This window comes from Suncus etruscus, chromosome 1, assembly GCF_024139225.1.
Source record: "Suncus etruscus isolate mSunEtr1 chromosome 1, mSunEtr1.pri.cur, whole genome shotgun sequence".
In the NCBI taxonomy this organism is placed as follows: domain Eukaryota; kingdom Metazoa; phylum Chordata; class Mammalia; order Eulipotyphla; family Soricidae; genus Suncus; species Suncus etruscus.
The window spans coordinates 190,114,965-190,121,957 of NC_064848.1; the positions used below are offsets into that span (position 1 = coordinate 190,114,965).

Consider the following 6,993-nt stretch of genomic DNA (forward strand, 5'->3'; position numbering starts at 1 on the left):
ACCCAGAAGCGAAGTCTGATTTGGAGCCTGGAAAGATGAAGCCTTGTAAGGTCTGTGGAAATCACAGCTGTGGCTTCGGGCCCGCCCCCCCCCCCAGTTGCCCCACCCCCTCCCCAGCTTCCTGTGTCCTCGCTGCAGGCTGCAGTGCCTCTGACTACTGGGAACCTCTGCGAGAGTCCAGAAGCCCCTGGTACTGAAGCCAAGAGGGACCCTCCCAGCAGACCTGAAATACCAGTTTGGACTGCACCATGAACCAGAAGACCACACTGGTGCTCCTCGCTCTGGCTGTCATCACCATCTTTGCCTTGGTGTGTGTTCTTGCTAGCCGGCAGGGGAAGAGATGGGGGAGAACCCAGCCAGCCTCTCCACTGCCCTTCCACATCTCCCAGTGCCCAGCCCTGGACACACCCTAGCCCGAGCCAGCTGTTTGCAGACCTGAGCCCAGAGGAGCTGGCGGCTGTGATGACCTTCCTGACCCTGCACCTGGGGCCAGGCCTGGTGGATGCCGCCCAGGCTCGTCCCTCAGACAACTGCGTCTTCTCTGTGGAGCTGCAGCTGCCTTCTAAGGGTGGCAGCGCTGGCCCACCTGGACCGGGGGAGTCCCCCACCTGCCCGGGAGGCGCTGGCCATCGTCTACTTTGGGGCCCAACTCCAGCCTAACGTGAGTGAGCTGGTGGTGGGGCCACTGCCCCAACCCTCGTACATTCGGGATGTGACTGTGGAGCGTCATGGGGGTCCCTTGCCCTATCACCGCCCGGCCCATACTCATGCGCGCAGTACAAGGACATAGATCAAATGATCTTGCACCGAGAGCTGCCCCAGGTAGCCGGGCTCCTGCACCACTGTTGTTTCTACCAAGCGTCCAGGACACAGCCTGGTGACTTTGATCACGGCTCCCCCAGGTCTGCAGTCAGGGGACCGGGCCACCTGGTTTGGCCTCTATTACAACATCTCAGGATCAGGGATTTTCCTGCACCCTGTGGGCTTGGAACTGTTGGTAGACCACAAGGCCTGGATCCTGCCCGCTGGAATGTTCGAAAGGTGTTTTTTCAAGGTCGTTTACTATGAGAACTTGGTACAGTTAGAAGACCAGTTCGAGGGCTGGCCGGGTCAATGTGGTGCTGATCCCCCACAATGGGACAGGGGGAGCCTGGGTCTCTGGAGTCCCCCGGGGAACCCAGGTCCTGTTCCCCCTCTGCAGTACCTGCCCAACGGTCCCCCGCTTCAGTGTCCAGGGGAGCCAAGTGGCTCCTCCCTGTGGACCTTCTCCTTTAGCTTGGGAGCATTCAGTGGGCCTAAGGCTCTTTGACATCCGTTTCCGGGGAGAGCGTTTGGCCTATGAGATCAGCCTCCAAGAGGTCTTGACCGTCTATGGTGGCAATACCCCTGCAGCTATGCTTACCCGCTACCTGGACGGCAGCTTTGGCTATGGGCAAGTACTCCAGCCCCCTGGACCCGGGGGCGTGGACCTGTCCGTACCTGGCCATCCTATGTGGATTGGCACTTCCTTTTGGAATCCAGACTCCCAGGGGACCATTCGAGATGCCTTCTGCTGTTTGAACAGAATCAGGGCCTCCCGCTGAGGCCGGGCACCACTCTGATTTCTACTCCACTATTTTGGGGGGCTGGTAGACACCGTGCTGGTCATCCGCTGTGTGTCCACCTTGCTCAACTATGACTATCTATGGGATATGATCTTTCATCCCAATGGGGCCATCGATGTCAAATTGCACGCCACGGGCTACCATCAGCTCGGCCTTCTTCTACGGGGGCTGCAGGCAGGTATGGAAACCAAGTAGGGGAGCACACGCTGGGCACAGTCCACACACACAGCGCCCACTTCAAGTGGATCTGGATGTAGTGAGGTAAGGCCTTAAGGCGTGCTGGGTGTGGATGCCTGAAGTGGTGGGGCTGTGGGGTTGTCTCGATTTGCCTTAGACTGGTGGAGGTTATGTGGGACAGGAAGAGAAAAGCTGTGAACAAGCCACTTGGAGTTTCATGCTTTCTCTTTTTGCTGGTTGGGGAGAGTTGGCCTGCAGAGTCTGGCTTGGACCTTTGCTCATGGGCTGGGCACACAGCTGCCACATTCCCCCTACTTGGCCTCCAGAGAAATTCTTGGGGAAATAGCAAAGCTCAGTGGGGAAGGCAGGATCTGGGCTCCTGGGATCCTGTTGGCCGATCCCCTCCCTTGCACTTATATGGGCCTCCCTGAAATTGTTGCGCTGATTTCTCTGTATCTGGCCCTGCGGGCTGGTATTTTAGAGGAGTGGTGGGCGTTCTGGCAAGTCCCTGGCATATCCTGGAACATTTTATGTTTACACATTTCCTCAGGAAGAGGGACCTCTTTCTCCTTCCTGCTTTTTCACTTCTTTCTTAAGTACAAGGGTAGAATAGGTTTGTGGGATATTGCAGATAGTTTCTGGAGTTGATGGTCACATAAAAAGACAAGGAATGAAGAAAAAAAAAAAGACAATGGAATGTCTTGGGGGTCTTGGGGGTTTTGTTTATTAGAATCCACACCTAACAGTGCTCCTGACTCTGTGCTCTGGAGTGACTCTTGACAGTGCTTAGGGAACCATATGTGGTGCCAGGGATCAAATCATGATCAGAAACATGCAAGGGAAGTTCCTTTAACCTTTATTAACTCTCTGGGCCAAGAGGTCCTCCCCCTAGTGAGTTGATCACCAGCTTACATTTCTGTCTTGTCTCTGAAATATCTTTTTGGTTTGTTTGTTTGTTTGTTTTTGTTTGGGTCACACCCAGCAGTGTTTATGGGTTTACTCCCTGGCTCTACACTCAGAAATCTCTCCTGGCAGGCTCGGGGACCATACGGGATGCCGAGATTCGAACACCGTCCTTCTGCATGCAAGGCAAAGTGCCCTAACTCCATGCTATCTCTCCAGCCCCATCTCTGAAATATCTTAAGCTTATCGCTGGACCTGTGACCATCTGTATATGCTGGCACTGTTGCTGCTTCCTCTCTCTCCTACTGCTTTCAGTTTATATTCAGTTCACGGCCACTCCCTCACACAGACCCCACTTTGTCACCTATAAGACCCATTTTTATCATCCACCTTTGACTTTATCTGCTCCTGGGCTAAGGTAACTTGCCAGACCATTTATGCTGGGAAACTTTTTTCTTAGGGCCAGGCTGAAGAGCTGCCTGGGGGGCCCATTCCTGCCTGTGCATGTATTTTCTGGAATCTGATTATGTTTCTTTTTGTTTTGCTTGTGTTTTGTATTTTGGACTACACCCCAGTGACACTCAGGAGGTTACTCCTGGCAGATTCAGGGGACATATGGATGCTAGGGATAAAATCTGGGTGGCTACATGCAAGACAAATACCCTACATGATGTCCATTACTATGCATAAAATGAATTGAATCCCTGAAGAATTTTTTTTTTTTGGCTTTTGGCACACCAACAACTCAGTGCTCAGGGGTCATTCCTGGCTTTTGTAATCAGAAATCACTCCTGGCAGGCCTTGGGAAACCATATGGTATGCCAGGCATCAAACCCAGGTCTGTCCTGGGTCAGCCGTGTGCAAGGCAAATGCCCTACCACTGTGCTATCTCTTCGATCCTGAAGAAATATTTTAACTTACAGGTCAATAGCATTGACTGAAAGATTGGGGGTACTTGTGGGAGCGGATTAGTAAAGATAACAGGGAGGGAGCATATTCAATTCTGGGCTTTTTGACTCTGAGGCCAGTGGAACAGAGTTCAGAGTGGGCTGGGCAGCTGTATAACCATATCTCTAACCAGCCCTCTCTTCCATTCTCACCCCACCCATTTCCCTCAACTTCGGGCAGGACTGGAGAATTGGGTCTGGGCTGAGGACATGGCCTTTGTCCCCATCTCGGTGCCCTGGAGCCCTGAGCACCAGGCTCAGAGGCTGCAGGTAACCAGGAAGCAGCTGGAGACAGAAGAGCAGGCGGCCTTCCCCCTGGGAACTGCTACCCCTCGATACTTGTACCTCGCCAGCAACCACAGCAACAAATGGGGTCACCCACGAGGCTACCGCATTCAGGTGCTCAGCTTTGCTGGGGAGCCCCTGCCCCAGAACAGCTCCATGGAGAGAGCAGTCAGCTGGGCAAGGTGAGTGGGGCAACAGGGAGAGAGGGTGACCCAAGATGTTGAGGGGAACAAGAAGAGTGGAACTGCTTATCAAGAGGTGCCACAGTGGGGCTGGGCAGTGGCGCTAGAAGGTTAAGGTGCCTGCCTTGCCTGCGCTAGCCTTGGACAGACCATGGTTCGATCCCCGGCGTGTCCATCATGGTCCCTCAAGCCAGGAGCGACTTCTGAGCGCATAGCCAGGAGGTAACCCCCCTGAGCGTCACCGGGTTGTGGCTCAAAAACCAAAAAAAAAAAAAGAGGTGCCACAGTGGGGACCAGGCAGACGATAGTACAGTGGCAGGGCATTTGCCCTTGCACATGGCCAAACCCTAGACGGACTCCGGTTTGATTCCCCAGCATCCTATATGGCCCCATGAGCCTGCCAGAAGTGACTTCTGAGCACAGAGCCAGGAGTAACCCCCAGAGTGCACTGGGTATGACCCCAACCCCTCCCAAAAGATGGTACATAGTAGACTTGGTCCTTATGGGATACCAAGCCCAGGGCCTGATTTTTCTCCCTTGAGCTAGAGTGGTGTCCAGGCTGCATGAGCATTTGGGATGGAGAGCTGGTATAGACCCAGCCCTAGTTGGTGGGAAGGGTCACTGAAAAGATAAAGAAAGGGTCTGAATCAGTAATACAGCAGGTAGGGCACTTGCCTTGCATGTGGCCAACCCAGGTCTCTATCCCCTGCCACCCATATATGATCTCCTGATCATTGCAAGGAGTGATCCCTGAGTGCAGAACTAGAAATAAGACCTGAGCATCACCAGATGTGCCTGACCCCAAAAAAAGACCTGAGAAGAAAAATAAAGATGATGGCGGAAAGCTAAGGTCTCATGCTCAATTCCCATCACCATGATTGGGGCCCAAGGTGTGGCCATAGAGGTCTGACCAGTGCCTCTCTAGGTACCTGCTGGCTGTGACCCAACGGAAAGAGGAGGAGCCCAGCAGTACCAGCATCTTCAACAGAATGACCCTTGGACCCCCACTGTGGACTTCACTGACTTCATCAACATCGAGAACCATTGCTGGGGAGGTGAGTGGCTATGGAGGACTCTCGGGCACCAAGGATGAGCCCATGTTCTCTTAGGAGCTCCCTAAAACCCACCCCTTCTCCCAGGGATTGAACTGAGTCCTGGATTTCTGTATTGCCATGCGTTAGGTTATTACTCTCTTTTGGGGTACAGAGGAGGGGAGTTTCTTGGGGAACCAGAAAAAACCAGTCATCCGTGCTAAGGATTGAACTCAGGTCTGCCATCTGCAAAGCATGTGCTCAGCCATCTCCCCACTCTGATTAGTATTTTTTTGAGGACCCTTCCCCCCACTGGGAATCTCTTTCTAGATACTGGATGAATCCCTGACCTGTCTTCAACTCACAATACCTATTGGAGTACCAGGAGAACTTGAGCGCAAGAGGGACAGCAGGGAAAGGGGTTGGAATCCAGGGAAGAACTTTTTTCTTTGTAGTAAAGCTCCTCATCCCTGGTTTGACCTCAGGAGTTATGAAGTGCTGAATGCTAATATCATCTTCTCCTGCTCTCCAAGTTTGGAAAATCCTGGAAAGTTGGGGAGGAGGGAGACAGAAGCTGAGAGTGGCCTATGGGTGCCAGGAGTAATCCCTTTATGGCAACATGGTAGGAAAATGACAGAGATGGAGGTCAGATATGATACCTGGACGTGCATCATGCCCATTGGGAAATGGACTCTGTGCTCTGAGGTCTGGACAGGTGCGCTACACAGGTGAAGCCTGAAATCATTCCAAGAGAATAGGCTAGTCGAGGCCACAGAGGAGCCATTTGTGTCCTCAACAAAGCCGTGCTCCTGACCTTTCTCCTCCTTTCCCTCTAGGATCTGGTGGCCTGGGGTGACAATGGTTTCCTGCACATTCCACACGCTTTGAGGACATTCCCCAACACGGTGACTGCAGGGAATAGGTGGGCTTCTGGCTCTGGCCCTACAACTTCTTTGAACAAGACCCCTCCTTTGAGTCTGCTGATTCAGTCTACTTCCGGGGAGGACAAGATGTGGGAAACCTGTGGGGAGAACCGTCTGGCTTGTCTATCCCCAGTCTGCTAAACTGTACCCCCGAGTTCCTGCCTTCTCCCATGGGGGTTTCTCTCACCACTAGATAGCCCCTGGGAAGAGAATGTGTCCTGGAAACCCCAGACCGGGGTGCCTGCTGAGGCAGAGTGTCAGTGAATCAAATGTTTGGTGCTCTCCATTTTCTAGTCCCTCCTTTCCTCTCCACACACCTCCTGGTATCTCTCTCCCTGCTGGGAGCACCCTGAATCATGACCCCTAATACAGGCCTTCAGCCTGGGTTTCTGGCTTCAAGAGGGATGTCCAGCCAGGGCCCAGATGATGGCGCAGCTTCTCCCACACAAATTCCCTTTATTTTGTAATACTGTTTAACTTTTTTAATTTTTGTTTTATTTTTTTTCTCAAATTTTCTCAATTTGTCCCAGGCCATCTCCAGGTCTCTCCTGGGCTTCCCCAGTCCCTCCTCTCTCTTGGAGGTCTGTACTAGTCCCCCGGATATCCCAGGGCAAGGTTCCTGACTGATCAAGAGCTGGAGGAGGGTAATGATGTAATGGTGGAAGCTCTGGCAAGTTCCCCTCTTTTCCCTCTCCTACTGCCTGTCCCCTCCCCACACCCTTGTCCTGCTACAGCCTGGATGACAAAATCCCAGTCCTCATTTCTCAACTCTGGTCACCTCTCTTGGCCCCTAAACCTGTGGAAATATCAGAAACACAAGGGACTTCAGTCCAAGAGGATAGTTTTCTGTTTCCCTGTGTCTATTATATACAGGGAAGGAGAGGGCGATAATTCCCCCAATCCTGTCCATGGGGTGGTTGTATTTCTCCACATGTCTCTGC

At 52.8% G+C, this 6,993-nt stretch overlaps 1 pseudogene; it reads left to right on the forward strand.

Annotated features, from left to right (window-relative positions):
* Window positions 1-220: 220 nt before the first annotated feature.
* LOC126017246 (membrane primary amine oxidase-like) lies at window positions 221-6,396 on the forward strand (annotated as a pseudogene).
* Window positions 6,397-6,993: the final 597 nt, after the last annotated feature.